The 23170-nt window shown below is 40.8% G+C and overlaps 1 protein-coding gene across 4 annotated transcripts in view; it reads right to left on the bottom strand.

Moving 5' to 3' along the window:
• Positions 1-23170, bottom strand: part of LOC145978931 (irregular chiasm C-roughest protein-like) — a 535995-nt gene that overhangs the window by 300557 nt on the left and 212268 nt on the right. For 3 of the 4 annotated variants that reach the window (XM_083111919.1, XM_083111921.1, XM_083111922.1), the window contains exon 2: positions 2477-2522. The gene's annotated coding sequence lies outside the window, so the exon portion shown is untranslated. Of the gene's footprint in view, positions 1-2476; positions 2523-7895; positions 8267-23170 lie in introns of those variants that run through there. The other variant, XM_083111920.1, reaches the window with a different exon arrangement.

Raw genomic sequence — 23170 nt, 5'->3', positions numbered from 1 at the left:
GCCCTCGAAGACCCTTGCAAAGAGTCCCTAGCGCCCTCGAAGACCCTTGCAAAGGGTCCCTAGCGCCCTCGAAGACACTTGCAAAGAGTTCCTAGCGCCCTCGAAGACACTTGCAAAGGGTTCCTGCCGCCCTCGAAGACACTTGCAAAGGGTTCCTGCCGCCCTCGAAGACACTTGCAAAGGGTTCCTGCCGCCCTCGAAGACACTTGCAAAGGGTTCCTGCCGCCCTCGAAGACACTTGCAAAGGGTTCCTGCCGCCCTCGAAGACACATGCAAAGGGTGCCTTTCGCCCTCGAAGACACTTGCAAAGGGTTCCTGTCGCCCTCGAAGACACTTGCAAAGGGTTCCTGTCGCCCTCGAAGACACTTGCAAAGGGTGCCTTTCGCCCTCGAAGACACTTGCAAAGGGTTCCTGTCGCCCTCGAAGACACTTGCAGAGAGTTCCTGCAGCTTTCGAAGACACTTGCAAAGAATTTGTGCCGCCCTCGAACACACTTGCAAAGAAATCCTGCCGCCGTTGCAGACCTTTGAAAAGAGTTCGTGCCGCCCTCACAGACCCTTGCAAAGAGTCCCCACCGCCTGATCAGACCCTTGGAAAGAGTTCCTCTCACTCAAAGCTGTTTCAACGAGTTAATTCTGCCTACAGGCAATATACCCTAAAATTACGGAATTGAATTTCGCGCTTGTGTATTGATTGCAAGCGAAAGAAAACAACTACACATTTACACTTGTGCAGGAATTGCATTTTAACCAATCCTCTTGTCTCATTTTTCACAAATAATGCATGCAATAGTACTAATTCGTGATATACCCTTCCGCTGCATGTGCACGATAGCATTTCTTTGTTTCCGATGGAGCATGTGCTCATAGCGAGATGGTCTGTTTATATACACCGCGAGTGTTTACAGGAGGTCAATCCGGCAACTAAATCAAATTTAGCAACTCGACTGAAAATCAGGTTTCGCGTTTTGCGGAAGGGGAAGGAGGGTTAGAAATGGGGGGAGGGGGATTGAGTGGAAACTGATACGAACTCGACTCTCGGTTCAGTGCTAGTCTATATTACCTAATCCGAAGAGCTCAACAGACAGAGAGACTATAGCTTAGCGCCATGGAATTGAATAAACATAAACCTGTGTTAATACTGTGCACCATCGATTGGATGTCAGAGAATTTCCCCTCTAGCAGATAACATTTGTTGGCTGAAATGGGGGTTCCCACCCCTGGGTGAAATACAAATAGCATTCAGCTATGAGGGTGAAGGAAAAAACTTTGGTTTCGGCGAATTGCGGTTTTTCCTTCCCCTGTGGGAATGGCGCTATCTGCAAACCTGAAAATATATGAATATATGAAGCAGCTTTTTGCTTTCTTCAATCGTAGTTCATGTATATTTTCTAGGCAAGCCGAGAACAAGTCAAACAAAGGTATGTTTACCAATGAGATAGCAGAGACCTCTAGCGGTTTTATTAGCAAACAAAAGAAAATATCTCTCGCTATGCTCTCCCGGTCTCAACTGTTTGTCATTGTTGGGTCGTCTGGCACTAATATGTAGGACCGCTCTCTAGTTTGAACCGGATGCACGAATCTGATGGGATATGCCCAATGAAACGAACCGTTCGTGATAGGACCGATCATAATGAACGCTTCCGTTCTGAAGGCTGTTGAATTTGATTCGAAAACCAAGTTCACAATCGCCTGAATCCCACAGCAGGAGACAAACTTTGTCTGCACCAAATGCAGATTGCAGGACCAGATATTTGCACCATAACGTAACATATCTGGTTATTTCCTGTGGAGAGCGTAAATGGTAAAAGTGTAAAAAATTACATTCAAGTATAGAGAAATTGAAAATACATGCATTTGCAAGCAAAACCACTCTCTTTTGACGGCAGATGAATACATATTATTATTAGCAACAGTTATGACAAAAGAATGAAATAAAATCGAACTCAGAAAAGAATCATTCAGTTCCTCACAAGAGTTCACGATCTGCTCCGAATTTTCTAGAAAAATTGACTCCTTTTATAGAGTCAATATTTACATTAATATTTAGCCTATCATAATAAATTAACGGAGAATGACGAAATATACTGATGCCATAAACATGTGCTCCTATAGTGTTAACCGGGTAGCCAAGGTCGTTCAATAGGTAAACATCATGGTTGGTCAAGATAGATTTTACAGTGCCATTACTTTACAATGCGCAAAACTTAGCACCCGACACTAATTCCAGAAGAAGCCACGAGACTAACTTTCTACACTTAAATTTTTGCTTTCCTGCGGGTTATGCAACCAGGCCGTAGACATGACCATTCTTTTATGAGTGACAGTACACTAAACGTGTAGTCACGAACACTTCTTGGGTCGTTACGATCCCATTGGCTTTCTCATTACAATCCATAAATGTGCGTGACTGTACAATGATATGAGAATATACATAAATTAAAACATAAATATATATAAATTAAAATAATACTCACGCTGCAAGGATCACAGACCGCATACCGGAGGTTGTCCTCTCGGCACCTAGAATAGTAAAAATATTCATATTAAAAAACATTGTTCCTTCTAATAATCAATTTGGACTTTCAAAATAAATATAGTAACAATGACTTCCACGGAGTCTAAATGTCAAGCATAACATTCTCTTTGATAAAATTTTTCTGTCTGAGCTGCTCTTTCACCACTGTTCTTATGCAACCATACGATACATATGCATTGTTGCCAGGGGCATATATTTTATTGACAGAGAAGTACTACAAACTAGAATATGACTGTCGTGAATGCAGAGGCTGATGGCTTTGGTCAATATGCAAGCGTATCATTGGCGCCCGCATGGGGGGAGGGGCAAGTGCCCCCTGAGATTTCGGGAAAGAGTTAATGTAATTCGAATGGTGAAATTGTAGAGATATTTTATAATTAAAAGTGGTTTCTGCGACTTTTAGGCCGTACGTTACAGCAATTATTATTATTGTATGAAGTAGGGTTACATTTAAGCTTACAGTCTATTTTACACAGAACTATATAAAACAGTTTCTTGTCATACATGAATTAATGCTAAATATACAGTTATGCATATTGTATATAGATATACAGAATACGGAAATTACAAATGTATGTAATTTTTTTTTAAAAAAAAACATGTAGTAGTAGTAAAAGTAATGTAATAATAGTAACAATAACAAAAATAAAAATAATAGCAGTAATAATAATATTAATAATAATAATAATAATAATAATAATAATAATAATAGAAGTGTCTGTAACTGACCCCTTCAGAAAGAATCCTGAAGCGTATTATACACATCTTTACTTGGGACATAAAACCGACAACTACTAGATATACGATAACACTTTTAATGTTCGAAAACTTTAATTTGAAAGTGATCCACTCCCCTCCCCCACACCGCTGCTCCTTCACACTATTCTGCCATAAACAGATTACAGCGTTCCACCCAATGGCTTTCTCATTCATAAGCTCAATTCCTCTGCGGTTCCTTCTGTTTACACTCCTCTTCAGATAGTCTTTCCATATTTACATCAAATGTACTCACAGGTCTACAGGCTAAGATAACCTTCTGTGGGGATGTATCCGTCAATCCTCACTGCTAGCAAAGCATTCTGCCCCAAATGAATGACCTCGAAATACCCCTCTCTACTCGACTACTGCTATCAGTAAGTAATGTTATGAAGTAATGTTATGCTTCTTACAGAAAACTCCATATTCCTTCGATGAAAATCGTGGTCCGTTATCACAAACAATTTCTCCGTGGCGGAATGGTTAGCGTTACGACGCCAAGGGTCCCAGGTTCGAATCCCAGCCTGGACATTGGTGTTCTTTGTCCCTTCATCAATTTCATCCTCATCTTCGCGATCAGCCGAAAGTGGCAGAAAAGCGATGCATAATAAACCAAATCAATCAATCAATTTCACAAATTAGAAACCCAAATAAAACAAAAGTTTTTATTCAATAACCTTTCACTTCCTTCAGACTCTCTAGGAGTCTATCGACTTGCTGAGTGCATCTACTCTGTATGAAAATAAATCAACGTACACCCGTTCCCATGGATACTGACAACTGTTCCAAGCGTTGAACTCCCTTCCCTTGCCCAATTATCCTGTCTACTGTCTATTATAAAGCTAATCAGGACTGAACTAGCGTTGAAAAACTGAGGACAGTCCTGTCCACAATGCAGACGGAGAACGTAAACAGCAACCTTGTATGTTGGGGTAGCAACACTGATTACATGCAAGATTGCAACACTGCAGGTTTTAATAAATGGCTCAACGCACGTTCGTATCCAGCCTGTCAATATATTATAGTGTAAATGACTGAGCACATCAATGAGTCTGAACGTTGGGAGGCAAAAGTAAGTGTAGAATAAAAATGAAATTGATACCTCTGGAGTTATTGCATATTTGTTATTGATCGTGAAATTAACAAACAAAATATATGTTACTGTGGGTATCCTTACTTGTGCATTAAACGTTTCCGAGCTCAAGACCTGACATAAGAGAAAATTAATTTATTAAATTGCAGGCTACTTGAGGTGAAAATACTGAAAGAAAGAAATATGACACCACTGCAATTTAGAAGTGCTAAATTTGAACTACTCGTTGATGAGTAAATGCTCACAGGGGACACCAAAAAAAAATGCTGAATGTAAATTACGTCTATTTAGAACGACACATATGCATTTTGCTGTACATACTAATGGTTGTAATAGAATATCTTCAGGAAGGCTAAACTAAGCACACAAGGCGCCATCTGGGTAAAATTACATGCTTTTGCTTCAAGATAGATTGTCAACTTCTCAGTCATTTAGCACAAAAGAATGAAAAATTGATCGCTTCATTTGTCCCTTAAGAAAGGCCAGACACTACGCCTCTGACCGAGCCTCGAAAACAGATCGAAATTTTGCAATTTATTTTCCACCGTCTGTGCTTGCAATTGTAGTCCCTTTGCAGAGCGCTGGGGGTTTTGCCTCCCTCCCACCCACGTCCCCGTCGTGGCTGTGTGCGTCGTTTCCAAGAAATAAATCAATGTTAGAAGCTAAGTACTGGTTACAGAAACTGAACTTTATTTGTACTCTTCTTAACGTCGTAGATTTTGTCTAAAAAACCAAAATGCAATTTTTCTTCCATGATTGGGAATATTAAACCCAGTGTTCTTCCTGGTTTGAAAAAGCAAACTTTCAGTTATTGCATTATCAGAATGTTAACTTCACAAATACATATATAGTATATTCACTGGTATATTAATGGGCAACGTAGTTACGAAAAATGTGTACAGATGGCAGTATTGATCTTATTAAAAGTTCTTGACAATCTGGGACCATTTGGGTTAAAGTAGTGAGGAAAAATCGGCTACTTTCTGGAGTTTATGAATTGTTTTAAATATACTTACGGTATTGTTCAAGATGTTATATAGTTTGAAATGTCAAAACTGTTATCAAAGTACATATTTCAATGATAAGTACAGTAATAGTAGTTAAAATAATTATCAGTAAGAGGAGTATAAAAATAATTATACGTTCCATTACTAAGAACGAATAACGTTAACCCCTATTAGCATGTTTATTTGTTCACACGTGAGTGTGTGGTGTACGTGTGGAGTGAAATCGTGTTGAATTCATTCCACTTACGCCATAGCATTACTTTCTTCATTAACCTTATGTTTGCTTTACCCTTAAAACAATCAGTTTTGAACATCATAATGCACAACAATAGTATGTGTGTTTTCAGCACCCTACAATAACATTTAATATAATAATAATAATAATGATAATTTTTTTATAATATTCCCACATGTTGCGGTTGAAAAAGTATACTCCGCAGTCTCAGTATGAAATGGTATTCGTTGAGCATTCCAATTGTGGGCATGGATATCCGGAAGGGGGGAGATGCCACGCCCCCACCCTGGAAAATGGATGTCTACCTAAAAATTATGTTTCACACATAATTTCATATCAGTCACAGTGGTTTATATAAAAGGGCGTTGAAGGAGCATGATAATTTCAAACTGAGGCAGTGTTTTTTAGGGGGAATCACTATTATGGGGAGAAATATCCCTACTTTGCCCCCTTTGGAAAATATTATCTTGCTTGCCCCTCCCTGGAAAAAAATCCTGGTGACGCCCATGATTGTGGTTGATATATGTTACTTATACTCAGACCCTCGATGCGAGTCACAGTTGTAAAAGAGTCTGTGTAGCCTAAACTTTGATTTCACAGATTCATTAAGTTAAAGATGCAATGATATCCTAAGGTTCTGTGTTCGAGTCACGATTGAAAATGATGGAGAATTGTTTATAAAATCACAAATATGCTAAAAAAATCAGTGTTTTGGATTACATGTTGTTAAATAAATACTTAATGTATAAAATAAAAATTTCGTACAGCTGTATACTATTGCTTCACTCCATTATCACACAACAAAGTCACAGACTATAACCTGTTAAGTTAAATCTGGCCTTGATTGAACTTTTAGCCATCTTTATACTCTCAACTTTCCTGTTCACCCTCTGTTTATGAATGAACTTGCCCAAAGGATTGTTAAGTTTAAGAAAACCTCAGATTTGGCTGAAGGGTATGTAAATGCATAATCAAAACATTTTACCGAGTACGTGCTACCTGTAGAATGTCCAGGTTACCCGTTCCAGGTCCATATAATAAATTAGCTTCAGTCGGGGAATACACTTGGGAGAAGGTTGAACCTCGGAACAGGAAAGAGCTTCAACCGAACGGAAAATCAAGAAGTTTATCCAGTGCCCCAAGCGGTAATGCTCGTGCTTGTTTAAGCACCCTGTGAAATAAATTTCCATGCCCTGCACCGTATTTAGCTTCAACGGGAGAAGAGAGGCATTCGCGATGTAAATATTTGGTTAGCTCCACACGAGGTGGTTGAGTAAACTCGAGACAGGGGCGCTGGTTCTGCCAGGCTGGTCTTATAATAGATCTTGTTTCATTTCTTATACCACACACACACACATACAAAAGAGGTCTACTCCTGATGAAGAATAGTGGAGAAAAAGTTATATTCTTCTTTGACACAAAAATGTAGTTAATGAAATGATAGTTGTAACATGCGTGGATCATGAATAACTTGAAACTTATTACAGAATTAACCAAGGTAAGTCTTCATAGTAGCCTTTCACAGAAGAAGTGTTTTCTGTGGACCTTTTCTGCCACTTTCGTCTTGTTAAGTGATTTATTCAGATCCCCCCCTTTTTTTTCACAGAATGGTCATTTTGGTTTCAAATATATCCTTACATTTCGTAAATGCTAACTCACACCCCAAGATGGAAAATTCTGGATACTAATAATCCCATAGGCTAATCGCGACGATGAGGAAGAGTGATGATATAATGATATTAATGAAAGGATACTCTCAAAGAACACCAATGCATGGCGTCGTATCGCGCTGTGTTAACCACTCCGCCATGGGGGTGAACTGTACTTCATACAATTCCTTAAGTAGAATAGCGGTATTGTTTACAGTTTAGGATATATATTTTTGTATTATTTTTGGAGATCTGATTAGAGCTAAGTTTTACGCAAAAGAGGTTGGTTCTGCTGCACGGATCAGCCAACATATACGCCAGATCTGGCACAAACATAATGTGCTTCTGATGAAGGACATAGCATAAATATATGATGAGGTAGAACGAGAACGCGGGTTGAAGAGAACATTTATGGGCTTTACAGGTTCTAATCTGTGAAAAATCAATTACAGGTTCTAAGCTGTAAAAAATCAATTTCTCTTCCTATATGTTGGGGAGATAAGCATGTGGAGACGGAGAATGTACGTCATGTTCGTCTTGGCGCCAGGGGGCAACAACATATCCTTTTTAGAAACGTGCCGTCTGCAAAGTTTCGGGGCCATGAACCCATGACTTACCGTGAGACGACACTGCCGGCAGGACGAAGAGGAAGACAAGACAGACGACGTCTGGAGGCGTCGCAGACAGCCCAGCCTCGCGTCGGCGTCTTCGGGTCGTTTATCGTTCGGTCGTCCGATTTCGAAGCACTTCAAGATCAGAAAACTTAGGTCGAAATTTCCTTTTCGGTGGCAAACTTTTAGATGTAGGGGGAAAAAGAAAAGCACCACACTCACTACATTGAACTCACTTCCATCACTGGGACACGGGTGGGGGGAGGAGGAGGACGGACACAAAACACAATGTCGGCGACTCCTGAAGGAAGATGGGGATCTGCCAAAAGGAAGAACGACTGAGCAGGGGGGAGCGCTGGGATGCTTCTGGCACTTCGGAAAACTTCCAACCGACTGGCGAGAGTTGTCGTGCTACAGAAATGCAGACGCGTACTAAATATAACCCTGTGAATCAAGCCAAATACCGAGACGGCCCGAAGACACTCATGAAGGCGTTTGGGTGGGCATCGGATGAACGGGGAGCAGGGTGCGGCTGGAGAAAAACAAGGGGGGAGGGAACTGTCACGTGAAGTTGAAGCCGAAATGCTAGAAAACAATTTTTCCCCTAAAAAACCGTAATATATTAATACGCGATTACCGAAACGAAGTTTGTCTCAAGTCTACTTGGAAACCCGAGCTAATCGGGGCTGGACCTACAGTTCCAAATGTTACCTAACTCGTAACGTCGGGCCTGCCAAAGCGACTTCTTCATTGGGTGGTCACCGCATCGAGTCCCATCGCCGATGTTTTTTGGCTTTCGTGACCGGAGCCCGCTACTTCTTGAAGAAGCTTCCCAATTGTCCTCACGACGCTGGGTCAACGCCGAAATTTTGAGGATTCTCACCGGGAATCGAACCCGGGGTCGCTCCTCTAACCATTTGGCTATGCGAGAACCATTGAAACGTACACCGAACGGGAACCAAAGCAGATAACTCTTAATTACAAGGCGACTGCGATAGGAATTCAGATAAATGTTGTATGTGCTTGCTCATTAAATTGCCATCGTACAAGACACTGTGGTGTAGACGGAAGTTTGAATTTTTGTTTTAAGTTTACTTTATGCACAGGTAGGCTAATCGGGACTGGACCTAGAGTTTAAAGTGGGATCCTATGTGGCTCCAGCAAGTGTCGAACCTGGGACCCCATGATTACAAGGCGAAGACGCTACCATTTTGCCATCGGGGAGGCCCTACAACATAAACAGATGTTGTACTTGTAAAGCTTCTTGAGCATTTCTATTGTAACAAGAAAAATTGCTTCTTTCTTTAATTCTTGCTACATGACTCATAACACATGTTCCCTGTGCATGAAGTGGTCTTACAAACCACAGAATGTGTGTTGCAAATTTCATAAGTATTGCTCTGCGACGGCACCGTGACGTCATTTCATCTCCCAATGGCACTTCAGCGCCAATAATTGACTCGCCTTTGATCGACGCACCTTGTGACAAAATCTCAACATAAACGCACGTTTGAGCTGTTCAAGGAAAAAGCACATCTACAAGAAAAGCATCGAGTAGTTCTTTTCTTTCTTTTTTTAAAAAATAAAAAGGCTGCCACAGAAAGTAAAAAAGTCGCAGCTACGCACTCAGGTATTTTGCAGAAATGTTCCGCCATCCTTTGTAATTTTTCACCGAAAAAAAGGTGCACATCCCCTTTCACACCCCACCCCATTTTAATGTAGAGCCAATCTGTGCCGCTAGCTCGAGATTTTCGCAACGAGAAGCCTCCAATCCTGTATTCTCTTTCATGTGGAATATATAAAAAGGAACCCGGGGCTACTATTAATCTGTAGAGTCCAGCTCTACTCTCAACTACAGAGCGAAAAGCATACGATTTGTCGCACATAAAATTAACTGCAGAGAATAAATTCAGGACTGGAATTTTTTTACGCGCTCTCACAGCTCTGTATAAATGGGAAACTCTGTTTGGAAAAAAAGGAGCTGAGAAACAAATGGGTTTGTCTGCGCTATAGTAATGCCATTAAAACTATTAGCTCTCTCTCTGTATTCTACACTATAGGGTGTCCCAAAAGTCCAATGTTATGGGGAAGTTTTAGAAGTTGTTTCAAATAGCCTCCGTTATTCGAAACTCGCCGATGCTCATGTTAACACTGGATTGACGATTATAAGATCAATTTGCTGACAAACGTGGCGAATTCTACATGTCAGATGCTATGATCCCGACGTTTTGTACACCCTATTGATACATCCAAGGGTGTACAAATTCATGTGTGTGGGTGGAATATGATGACCGTATCAGGCACACCAGAGTACTATATTAAGTCCCTGTGGTCGAAATGTTAACGTAGTGTGATACAAAGCTATACTATTATTCCAGTAGCATGTGGAGCAAGCGAAAGAAAACAAATACTCTGAGCAAGTAGTGACTCGAGAGGGCTCGATCAATGAACGCGTGAGAGGGAACGGAATTGCAAGGAGGGGAAAACGCGGATGCAGCTTCCAGCCGTTTGCAGCAGCATGTACTGCTTTGCTTCGTCCACTCGGTTCCTCTCCTTCCTGTCGTTATGCGCGGCTTTGCTCCACAGATTCCTGGTACAGACTATAGGTTCTCTCTTTTCATTTCCCGGATCGGAATTGAAATTCGTTCAATACATTTTGACATTAGTGAACGTAAGCATAAATTACTAAGCGTACATATCATAATTATGTACAGCTAGAAGCAAAATTGTATTGTACAGTCAGGAGAAAATCCTCGTTGTTATGGAAACATTACAACACAGAATGAAATTCATAAGTGCAGTCCCCCGTGGCGGAATGGTTAGCACATCGCGCTACGACGCCAGAGGTTCCGGGTTCGAATCCCGGCCTGGATATTTGTGAGTGTCCATTCTCATCACTCATCCCCATCTTCGCAAATTAGCCAAAGGTGGCACAAGAAGCGAAGTAAAATAAAGCAAATCAATAACAATAATAAGAATTCATAAGTGTATGGTTCATTTTGGCGAACAAGAAAACTAAAAATCTATAGGCGACACACGATCCAATGTTATTTTCTAGGATATGGTGTAAGTTGCAGGAATATCAGCTTGTTTTCCAGTAAATCCCTGACGACCACAATTTTCTCCAGAGTGTACATGCAGAAATAGTTATATGTCAGTTTTTAAATCTTGTGATTAATAAGACAAAAAGTATGGTTGTATGACAGAGTTTCAGAGTTCAAATTCAGAAAAAAAAATTACTAGCATATATGTGTAAGGAGTAAGTGACCTTTTTTGAAGAAATTTCGAACATTTCCGCCTCGGTCTGTGCTGGAAACTGCATTCGTACAGGTCAACGAGGCTCTGGCGACTAGAACGACAGACTGAATAATCGTCTGTGGTTATGTATGCTGTAATGACCTTACAATGAATCGTGTGTGTGGACTTTCGATCTCGTCACTCAAGTTCCGAGGTTAAAGGGCATGCGTGTTTTCTGCGAGTATCTCCTCTATTTTCTCATTCATTCTCATCGTCACGATTAGAAAAAAGGAGGCAAAAAGGCGACGTAAAATTAAATTACACAATGTGTGTGTGTGTGTGTGTGTGTAATACCTCTATTAGTACACACATCTTCGTTAAATTTTACATTGGGAAATACTAATTTTGGTAAAAGTTTCAAAGCCGCGAAACGGGTTTCTTCAAATTTGCAGGAGAAAGTACTTACGGAATTGAGTTTGTTGAATTTCGGAAGGTCCCAGAAGTATTTTCTTGCATTTTTCAATGCATTTGACCGCTAATTCATGTATTTTTCTATAATAATGTCCGTCTGATGCACGAAAGCTGTAGCTTTCATTTCCATCCATGTACTTCAACAGGATGTTGTGAGCATCTGATGACGTAATCCCTGGTAAAGTGTTTCCAAACACAGAGTTTTTTCACTATATTGCCCAACCTAAAGCAACCTAACCTTACCGTGATGTTGCGTGAAGCTATCGTGAATGGTTTTGGGGGCTATTCGTGGATGGTCATACGATCCCGAATGATTTTTGGGGCTATGCGTGAATGGTTTTTGGGGTAGTTTTTTCACTATATTGCCCAACCTAAAGGAACCTAACCTAACCTTACCGTGATGGTGCGTGGAGCTTTCGTGAATGGTTTTCGGGGCTATTTGTGGATGGTCATACGATCCCGAATGATTTTTGGGGCTATGCGTGAATGGTTTTTGGGGCTATGAGGGAATGGTTTCAGGGCCTATGTGGGAATTTTTCTGTTAAGAAGATTGAAACACTGCTTTGCCGTTTGAAACACAGCATATCGACAACGCTAGTCAAGATTTGCCCGCCATTTTGCGTGTTCAGGAAGCGATAAAAGAACGAACAATAATTACTCAATATGTCGACAATAGATATTAATTTCGTTAAAAAAGAAAAGCGAAATCCCATCTTCGACAATCTTTTGCAATCCAGAATAGGTAAGTACGAATGTTAAAATTAACAGAATAAACAAGTTACAGACGTTTCCCAGCTTTGAAAGTTTTACCCTAATTTTTTTGTTATTCAGCAAACAAAATTATTACACAGGCGAGGGAAATTTCTTCGCCACAGAAGTAAACTGATCTTGTTTCTGGGTCAAAACTCAACAAATAAATACCCCCCTTCCTCCGCCGCTCCCCCACAACGTAAAATTAATATTCGTAATCTCTTTTGCAGCCAATCTCTATAATTCAATGCGATGAGATACGCATACAATTGTACTTCAAGCGTATACATCGACGAACACACAAACTGAATTGGTCGGGTCCATTAGCATGCCGGCTCGAATCCACCAGTTTGAATATTTTAAAACTTCCCCGTCCGGGGATACACTACAAAATTCTACCCAAAAAAACGAGAGCGTCCGACTCGCAAAGACAGACAAGCACACTCATTGGCAGATCAATATGCTAATTACACTAATGCAATTTCTTCACCGTACTTGTTTCAACTTTAACGGGTAAAAAAAAATGACGTAATCATCACTGATTGCATTATTGGACGGTTTTGAATTGTGTTTCAAGTAAATTTAATTAATTTTAGTTTTTCTGTGCGAATTTCGGTGCTGCCTGATTGCCATTACTTCGTATCGAGCGGAAATGTAGTCACAGTTCATGAAACTGGAGTATTTCTATCGCAAACGTAATACTGCGTTGTCAACACGAGTCGCAGGGTTCGATTTCAGGAAGAATTTTAGTCCTATTGGCCTACATTTCCTTCGTAAAGAGAACTGGGAAGAATTTGAGCACCTTGCACTCGAATCACGGGCAATTTTGAGGACTCAGAATCAGACATGGGGCCTAATTTTTGGGGGTGAAGAAACTCAAAAACTCATAAAAATAGCATCCAGGCTTATTTGCTAAATAACTCTGACGTTTGCGACCTGAAAATTTGGGGAGAGGGGGCAAATGCCCCCCTTTCCCCCGCCAAGTTACTCTATGACTCAACTTATACCCGTAAATCAAGTCTATACACGTTTCTGTTGATCACAAGTTCCCACACGTGAGTACAAGTTGAAAATGAATGTCTATAACGTACTCTTACCAACTAATTTGCATCTTATATTTATTAAGTCGCATAAAGCGTTGATCTTACGTTCCAGCCACTGCGCATGCTCCGTATGACGTTGTAGAAGAGGCTCCTCCCGCAACTCGCTTCTTTTTGGTGTTCTGCGCAGATTCAGAGCCGCGATCACCATGTATAAGATTAGGCAAGAATCCCCGCTGTGTCCAAAAAGTAACAATATATTACTCATTTGATTGATTGAGTTTGTTTTTCAAGTCCACTTTATGCACAGTAAGGCTAATCGGGACTGGACCTACAATTTAAAGTGGGAACCGAACCACTATGAGCCTGCAACGGGTATCGAACCCGGGACCCCTTGATTACAAGGCGACGACGCGCAATCGGATCGATTTCTAATTGGATTGGATTGAAACTAAAATTGTGGGTGCGTCCGCACTTAGGCTTCTTGCACCCGTCATATTATACGGGGCCCAGCCTCTTACCGTAGCAGAAATCAACATGTCTGCGAGAACCAAAATCTCATTACCGAGACTAAAATCTGAGGCGGTAAAGGGGCACTCAGCACTTACAAGGACAAGACGATGCATGGTGATGAAATTAATTAGATGAAGCGACAAACACTTATGGACAGCACACAACACAAGTGACGCAGAGGATTATACTCAGTGGCGTGCTCAGGATTTTCGAAAGAGAGGGGTTACGGTTACTTAGGCTATACTTCTTCTTGGTGGTCAGCCCTCATTTTGTCATTTTCTCCTACCTGTGACGTTTTTTTTTCTTTACTGGGCGAAAGAGGGGGCATCACTGTTTATACTGGTCCAGGCGCTGGTCTGCAAGACTGCAGTTACCGGAATGTACTACATGGAAATGAGGATCACTTGGGTGTGTTGTAAAAAGGTCGCCCCTCATACCGCACTACGCCATCGGAGAGTGTGGTGGTAACGTGTAAAAATAACAGAAAACCCTTGGAAATTCACCTCCCGGACCCCAGTAGAGGTCAGTAATCCGCCACTGCGTAACACAGAGATGACTTTAACGCTCGTGTGAGTGTGTGTGCGGAAACAGACGAGCGAGAGGAAGCTGGAGCTGTTCCCGCCCAACCCTTCATAAAAAGTCATCCTAAAGGACAGAAATGGGCCAACGAAAAAGGTCACGAGGAGAGAGAGAGAGAGAGAGAGAGAGAGAGAGAGGGGGGCGGTCAATATGTTTACGAAAGAGCGAGAGGGAACAACCAAAACACGGGTACCTCAAAGCAGGGCGCTTCGGTAGGATGTCAAGTCAGCGCACGTATTGAATTATCGGCCTTTATATTTCGAAAAGAGAAGAAAAAAAAACGCTTATTTCTCTGGAACTGCGTACAATTGAAACGATATGCTTCGTCTCGCCGATATCCCTCCCTCCCTCTCCCGTCTACCGATTTCGGAACCCAATACGTCGATATTTCAGCTTTCGTTAGCCGGGAAAGATAACGCGGCTTCCAAGGGCGCAACCGGAATTCTATGCATTCAAAGTAGATGCCTCAGATTCCCCGCAAGTTAACTTTGAGTTCATTACTTCTGTAGCAGAGAGATACGCCGCTCCTTAATTTCGAGCGGACGGGAATCGGAGCCTCCGTTCTATGTCAAGATATACTCCATGTGATATCCAAGGCAGCGAATACTGTAAAGCATGCGTTTAAAATAATGAGCAAGATTCCTGTAAATGCATCACACTAGTACCGCTAGTAAACATGAAAAACTCACTCAGCTTGGTTTTGTGTGTCAACTAACAAGTAAAAATATGTAAAACTCACTTGTGGTCTTTGTGTGTCAACTAACGAGTAAATACGAGGGACGTTCATAAAGTTACAATTATTGTCAATATAGATTACAGTAACGCGCACGAGTTTTTGTGAATGAATCAGTCTTTCTTCACATAAAACTCCACCCAGAGCAGGGTGCGTAGTGTTGCCCACGGGACGAGACGGGACAGGCTTTTAAAAATTCGAGACGAGACGAGATTGACCATGTGTCATAAGACAAACGAATGTTTTCGAGACGAGACAGCATTTCCACGAGACTCCACGAGACGAGACAGGCCAAAGTCTCGTCTCGTGGGCAACACTAAGGGTGCGAAATCACTGCAGATTGGTGGGGGAAAGGAGCAGACAGACAGATGCGCGCGCGCGCGCGCACACACACACACACACACACACACACACACACACACATATATATATATATATATATATATATATATATATATATATATATAATGTCATTAAATATGTGCCAATTAAAATAATAAATTATATTATAAAATGTACAATATATTATATCCGCATATATAAAGCCAAAAGTATTACTTTATGAACGTCCTTCGTATATGAGAAACTCGCTTATCGTGCTCTTTGTATGTCAACTAAACAGCAACATTATGTAAAACCACCATAATTTTGAGTGGGTTAACTGACGAGTAGATATATCTGAAACTCACTCAGCATGGTTTAAATAATGTAGACTGACGAAAAAAATATGTGTAACTCACTCGGCATAGATTTCACTGTCAACTGAGCGAGTTGAAATACGTGAAACTCACTCACCATGATTTTGAATTTGTTAACTGACGAGTAGAAATATAGTATAAAGCTCACTCATCATGGTCTTAAGTAGGTAGACTGAGGACAAATGTAAGTAAAGCTTACTCTGTATGGACTTCTTAAGTTTGTCAACTGACAAATAAAACTGTACAAATTTCAGTATGATTCTGTGTGACGAGTTAAAAAATATGCAATACGCAGTCAGCATGGTCTTGTGTGTGTCAACTGACATGACAAAACATATAATCACTCTGCGTTGAGTGTCAATTCCAGTGATGAGTGGCAATTTTCATGAAGCGCCGCAAAATATGATTACCTGGCTTCATTGCACCCTATTTCTTATATTTCTGAAATTGATTCGTTGTATGCTGCGTATAAAGCATTTGAAGAATTCTGTTGAAGCGTTGTTTAAAATTGCTCAATCATATTCATGTTCCAGACGTACGTGTTTCTTTTTTCTGTATATCTCCCATTTATTCCGCTGAATCAATGGATACAGTATGAAAAAAAATGTATGTACTGTCCAGAATTATAGGACTTCGTAAACTCTGCGATTCATGTCATGAATTCTTTATACCAATATTTGATTTCGAACTCCGAACTCGCTCTCCGTAATTCTCCATCCTACATCAACTCGTATCACAGTGCGTAACGATTTATATCGTATTCGGATCGTACATGTATTTCCCATTACGACGCATGTTTCAGCTGGAACATTGGATTGAGTTTTCATTCTATTCTTTAAGCTCTAAATTCTACTGTGTGCAAGTGAACGACTACACTGCTCCATTATCTACTCTTTGTCTCACCAAATTTGTGCTACAACGTCATCAAGCTGCGTAATTAAGAATGCAGTAGGACGAAAAACAGTTGTTTTTTTCTCGCATTCCTTTACTAAAAAATTATTCCTCTTAATCACGAATTTTCCCGCATATGTTACTAAAGCTTTGATGTTTGGAATTTTTGTTTTACCTAAGTAATCTCTACCTCAGGATTTCATTTCATATTTATGAATTCTTCCTCCTTTATACGATTAGTTCCTATATTTACGAATTCTATCTCTTATTCACGAACTGTTCCCACATTTACGAATTCTTCATCTTATTCACGAACTGTTTCTATTTAACTAATTATTTCTCTTGTTCACGATTTATTGTTTAATCTACTTGTTCTTCCTCTTATTCACAATTTGTTCCTATATATTTACAAATTCTTCTTCAGGATTTGCCTATATTTACGAATTCCTCTTATTCACGAACTGTTCCTATATTTGTGAATTCTTCTTCTGATTCACAATATATGTAAACAATTCTTCCTAAAATTTAAAGTTTACATTCTTTTTCTTGCCTTTACGAACTCAATTTCATTCATGATTGCTTTCCATTCCGGATTTTTTCGCATTTTTTCTAGTCTCCAGAATTTTAAGTTTCTTTAAGTACACATTGCATTCATGTATGTGTTAAGTCCATTGTATCAGCTATACTTGGAACTAAGGATTGTATGTCTATATCTCATCTAGAGTAGTATAAATCACATATACAACCTGTCACCTCAAAAATTTCAAAATATTTTGGATTTGACAGAGATCTGTCTTGTTGTCGCTCTGGTTTCGATAGATCTGATCTTGTTATTGTCTCGAATTCCGAGATTTGTCTCCTTACCATTCCAATTCGACACCATGTATGTTTGGAATGTTTAGAGGCAGAGAAAAATAGCGTTCTTAAATCGATGAAGTATTTGAAGTCTATGTAAGTGCGAGACGAGAATATCTTCAGCATCTCATTTCACTTTCAGGAGAAGAAGAAAAAAAGTAGTCACTTGACATATATATATCGGAAGACGATAAATGTCTTTATCCCCTTCTCGGCGTTTTCCTGTGCTTGAAATATATTTTCTCGTTTACCTCGCCTGTCTCGTAGAAAGTTTGAGAACTCGACCAGCCGTGAGGTTTTCTAGAAGAATACTTCTGGGGCGAGAAAAAAAATCTTCCTCTCGACCGTCATGCGATTTAGAAATCAAAGCAGGGTGGTTTGGCGCCGGTGTAATCTACTTAGGTTGGATTTTTGTCTTTCTTTTTTTCTCTGTTTCTTTAAATCGAATACCTTCCCGTCTCTCTCTCTCTCCTTTTGCATCATAAAAGTAGGTTATAAACACGACCTCCAGGTACAAAGAGCAGGGCAGTTTTATGATGTCTTGTTGCTGATGCAGAAGACCAATTCGTTCAGAAACTCGCCCAGCAGTTATGAAATAGTCCTTCCAGGTTTTGAAGCTAATGTCTGCAAGAAAAATTCTTCATCTTGTGTGAAATGGCAAATAACAAATACAGTTCATATCTTTAGATTACGATATTTATGCCATTCTTGCATAATCATGAAGATGGAGATGACCAATGGAATGTACAGACACAGTCAAGCACTATGATTTGAATCTAGGATCCCTGGCTGCACGTTACTAACCTCTCCTCCGAGAAGTAAGGTTCCAAGATGGCCTTTAACATCTAACAGTAGGCAAGCAAAATTTTATACCCGAACTAACACGTATAAAATCTTAGCTTCGTTGAAGGCAAAATTCAATAGAATTCAAAATAGCCGTTTATCGATAATTCTACTGTAAATAGCCTAGTAGTAGCATGAGAAGAGCGAAGCAGTAGCATGGGAAGAGCAAAGCTGTAGCATGGGAAGAGCGAAGCTGTAGCATGGGAAGATCGAAGCAGTAGCATGGGAAGATCGAAGCAGTAGCATGGGAAGAGCGAAGCAGTAGAATGGGAAGAGCGAATTAGAGGCACGGAGAGAGCGAAGGAGTAGCATAAAATTAAATCGGTCCTGCAAGCAAAGAAGCAGCAAAGGTTGTAGGGTATTCAGGATAAGAATAAGTTAACTTTTTCAGATGTGAGATTAACTATGGTCACTAATTAATTGCCTACAATCTTCAAGATATAAAGAAACTTGCAAAAAGTTTTGTTGAAAGTCTATTAGCTGCACCATAAAGATAACCGCCTGGGAACAATGAGAGGGAGAAGAGGGAACGGGGATGTAAGGAAATATTCCTGACCTTAGTTTCAGTTAGAATGCAAACTTTCTGCTGAAGGAACTAACAATGAATTCACTATTGGAAACAATGTTAGTTTAAGTCCTACTGTATTTATGCTCAGGTAAGCTTATCGGAACTGCACTTACGGTATAAAGCGGAATCCAAACCGCTGTGAAATATGCTTCCACCGGGGAACGCTAGCCACTACACTATCAAGGAGGGTGGTTGCAATCAATGGTAAATATTCCAGTCAATATGCTACAGGAGTTACTTTAATGCGGTCCTGAGAAAATGGTGCTGGAACTGACAGACGAAGCCGAGTTTACGTTTCAACATATACACTCGTCCCTATTGGCCAATACCTATAAACTTTCTTTACCTTCTTGATGTCAGACATTTGTGCCTTCTTCCTGTATTTTTGGCACTATTCTTCCACGTCTTCGCCTACAGTGATTTCAAGCACTAGTGCGCGTCTCACATATCATACATCATGTATTATTAAAAGCGGAGAAGGTAATCTGGCATTTTCTCATCGAGCACCCCATTTCTTTCTCCTCGTCGCTCCCGTTATGTCCTTTCTCACGTGCTTTCTGTCGTTCTGTGCTTGGGGGAGGGGGTTCATCCGGTTTCGACCACTCGTCCTTCTCCTAATGCAATTATTACCACGCTAATGGAATAGGGAAAGAGGAAGGAACCCCCTTCTACTCGAACTCTATCGTCTTTTCCACCACATTCATTACCTGTTACGGCCAAATGGTCGCTCCCGCAACACAAGCAACCAACAAAGATTGACGTGGAGGAATACACACGCAAGCATCCATCTTTCCCCCGACGAGATCATTATCTCAGCCCTTCTTTAATTGTAATGCGTTTTTGTGTTGGCTGTGGTGGAATCTTGATACAAGTTTGGCGGGGAGAAATACAAAAAGGGGCAAGAATAAAGATTGAATTTTCAGGAACAAGGGAAGGAAAAATGCTAAGGAAATCAAGAGAAATACATAGAAAGAGCACAGTAGATGGACGGGAAGAACAATTAAGTAGTAGCAGCGAGAGAGCAAAGCAGTAGCATGGAAAGAGGAAAACAGTAGCATGGAAAGAGGAAAACAGTAGCATGAAAAGAGGAAAACAGTAGCATGAAAAGAGGAAAACAGTAGCATGAAAAGAGGAAAACAGTAGCATGAAAAGAGGAAAACAGTAGCATGAAAAGAGGAAAAAAGTAGCATGAAAAGAGGAAAAAAGTAGCATGAAAAGAGGAAAACAGTAGCATGGAAAGAGGAAAGCAGCAGCATGAAAAGAGGAAAGCAGCAGCATGAAAAGAGGAAAGCAGCAGCATGAAAAGAGGAAAGCAGCAGCATGAAAAGAGGAAAGCAGCAGCATGGAAAGAGGAAAACAGTAGCACGGAAAGAGGAAACCAGTAGCATGAAAAGAGGAAAATAGTAGCATGAAAAGAGGAAAACAGTAGCATGAAAAGAGGAAAACAGTAGCATGGAAAGAGGAAAACAGTAAGATGGACAGAGGAAAACAGTAAGATGGACAGAGCAAAGCATTAGGATGAGAACAAAGTAGTAGGTTGAGAAACAAAGAAGTAGAGAAACTAAAGATGAGCAATAGCATGAGAAAAGCGAAACAGTAAACATCTGAAAAGCAAAACTGAAGCATCAGAACATAACATTTCTAATTTTTGAAACCTGAGCACGAAAAGTAGAAAGAATCATTCATAACTAAATCACAAATCATTATTTATTTATTACACACACACACACACACACACACACACAAAGTGGCATGTCTAGGGCGGGGGATATGCTGAAAATAAACGTCAGATATGTCCAAAGATTGCAAATGAAGGCTCATCCTCATTTACAGTAGTTTCTGCCCACTTACAAAAATCCTGGGTAGAACAACACTGCACACATATCATACAGAACTGATGGGTTGCTTTACCCAGCCTATCGTGTCCATTTAAAGCAAAATGGTTCACAATACAACTCTGCAATGATGCAAGGTCAAACTTGGTCCAATTTGAACTAATCTAACACACAGAGGATTGAAAATGAGACAGGAATTCCCATTACGTGACAAGAACAAACTTCCACTACCTTGGAGATAAGGCCTTCCATAAGAAAATATGGTTTACTCGCCATAGGAAAGTTCAGTAACGCTGCGGAAAGAAGGAGTTTGGTAAACATGCTAAGAGCCGACTTTAGTAGATGCAAATCCGTCAAAGCACGTCAACAACACAAGGAGGAAAACTCCATCACCTTAAGGCCTTGGAACCCCCAGACGCCCAACCTAGCTGAGTTCCCTTATCGCCCTTCACCTCCTAGAATCAGCAATGCGGGGGGCTCAGGAGGGAGATTAGGGACAATGAGTAAGGTCGGATTAGCAGAAGTGAATGATTAACATCTCTTCTAAGCCCACTGAAATCCCAAAGATACAAACCGTGGCTTAGCAAGCCCTGGGGCGCTCTTAATGTTTCCTGGCCCGGACCATCTTCCGGTGGAGGTTTGCATCAAAGTAACGCCAGGTGGAACACTTTTACGGCCGGTGAAAGGGTTCGCCATAAATCGGGAGGTGAAAATTGAAACAGCAGGGCGCGGAGCCGTAAACGAACGGGGACTAATTACCAAAGCAGCAGTATCCTGTTCGATCCTAGGCAGAGGCGTTTTTTAAATTATTCGGAGGCGTCTTTGTGAATTACCAATGTTTGGCGGAAGGGATGTTACGTAGGCATTTGAATTAAAGCTTTCCTTTGTGAGAGACTAATATTTCTTGGAATAGGTGTTACGTAGGTATTTAAATTTATGTTTGCTTTGATGATAGATTTGTTGGAAGAGGTGTTACGGAGGGATTTAAATTTGTTTGCTTATGTGAGAGACTAACATTTGATTGGAAGGAGTGTTACGGAGGGATTTGAATTTAAATTTGCTTTTGTTAGAGATTTGTAGGAAGAGGTGTTACGCAGGCATTTGAATTTGTGCTTTCTTTTGTGCGGCACTAATCCTTGATGGAAAGAGCCCACTTATGCACAGGTAAGATAATCAGGACTGATCCTACAGTTTAGAGTGCGATCCGTCACGGGGGGATCAAACCCTGAACCCCTTGATTACAAGACGATAGGGGTACCGCTACGCCATTGGGGAGGCCAGATGGCAAAGGTGTTAGATAGGCAATTTAATTTACATATTTCTTTGGGAGACCCTAGCATTTGATGTAAGGGATCTTCCAAATACATTCGAATTTAGTTTTTCCTCTGTAAAAAAAACCTTTGGTTAGAAGGAACATTACACAGGAGCATTTTTCGAGGTAGCTGATAATGAACTTTGGGGCACGACTTACTCAAATCGTCCTACTATTGGCCAGTACCATTGGTGCAGCGGGACTTTGCCTCATTTCCAGCTAGCTTGATTTAGTCCGGCTCGAACTGCTCTCGCTAGTGTCAGGACTGGCAAAACGAGGTTGGAAAATTGATATTTTCTCATTCGTGTACGCATCTGGCCGGAATGGAACACCGTTCCTTTCATTAATGAACAGCTTTTCAGCCCTAATCTAGTTACACCCCACGCGCAAGCCGGAAAAGTTAATGTCCATTAGCCGGAGCTAGGCCTCGATCCTGTGACCCTTTGGACCGAGTTCCTACCACGGTTCGGGATTCTTCTATTTCCGTTTGTACGGGAGTCTGATCGAGCAGAACCGTATCTTCTGTGGGAAGTGCGGGGGATGTATGCCCCCTTTATTTTTTTAACTCGCAAGGAGCGCAGATGTGTTTCGAACTTTTGGGTTGTTTTATAGAAGAAGAAGAAAAAAGAGTTCAGTTTGCCAAAAAGGTGTTCAGCGCACCCTTCTCTTTTTTACGGTTCCCGAAATTGTCCCAAGATTGCAACCGAAGTGATCCACGATATGGTTCTGTCCAGCAATTTTAATTCGGATCGTGTAATTACGATCGGAAAGCGATTGAATGGTCCTCTTTTCCTCTGCCCTTCGTTGCGCTTCCCTCCTGCTTCCGCCTATCGCAATACTTTCCGCTCCAAGTAATTTCCAAGGGACCGCATGAACAATCTTTTACCTTCGCAAATTTCATAATCAGCTTGCGTTTAAGCTTCAGAACTCTTCCCTTTTATTTCCACTAAAAGTGG

This window comes from Lepisma saccharinum, chromosome 25, assembly GCF_977018435.1.
Source record: "Lepisma saccharinum chromosome 25, izLepSacc3.1, whole genome shotgun sequence".
Taxonomy (NCBI): domain Eukaryota; kingdom Metazoa; phylum Arthropoda; class Insecta; order Zygentoma; family Lepismatidae; genus Lepisma; species Lepisma saccharinum.
Note: the sequence above shows the minus strand (reverse complement) of the source record. Positions and strands in the feature narration are given on the sequence as shown.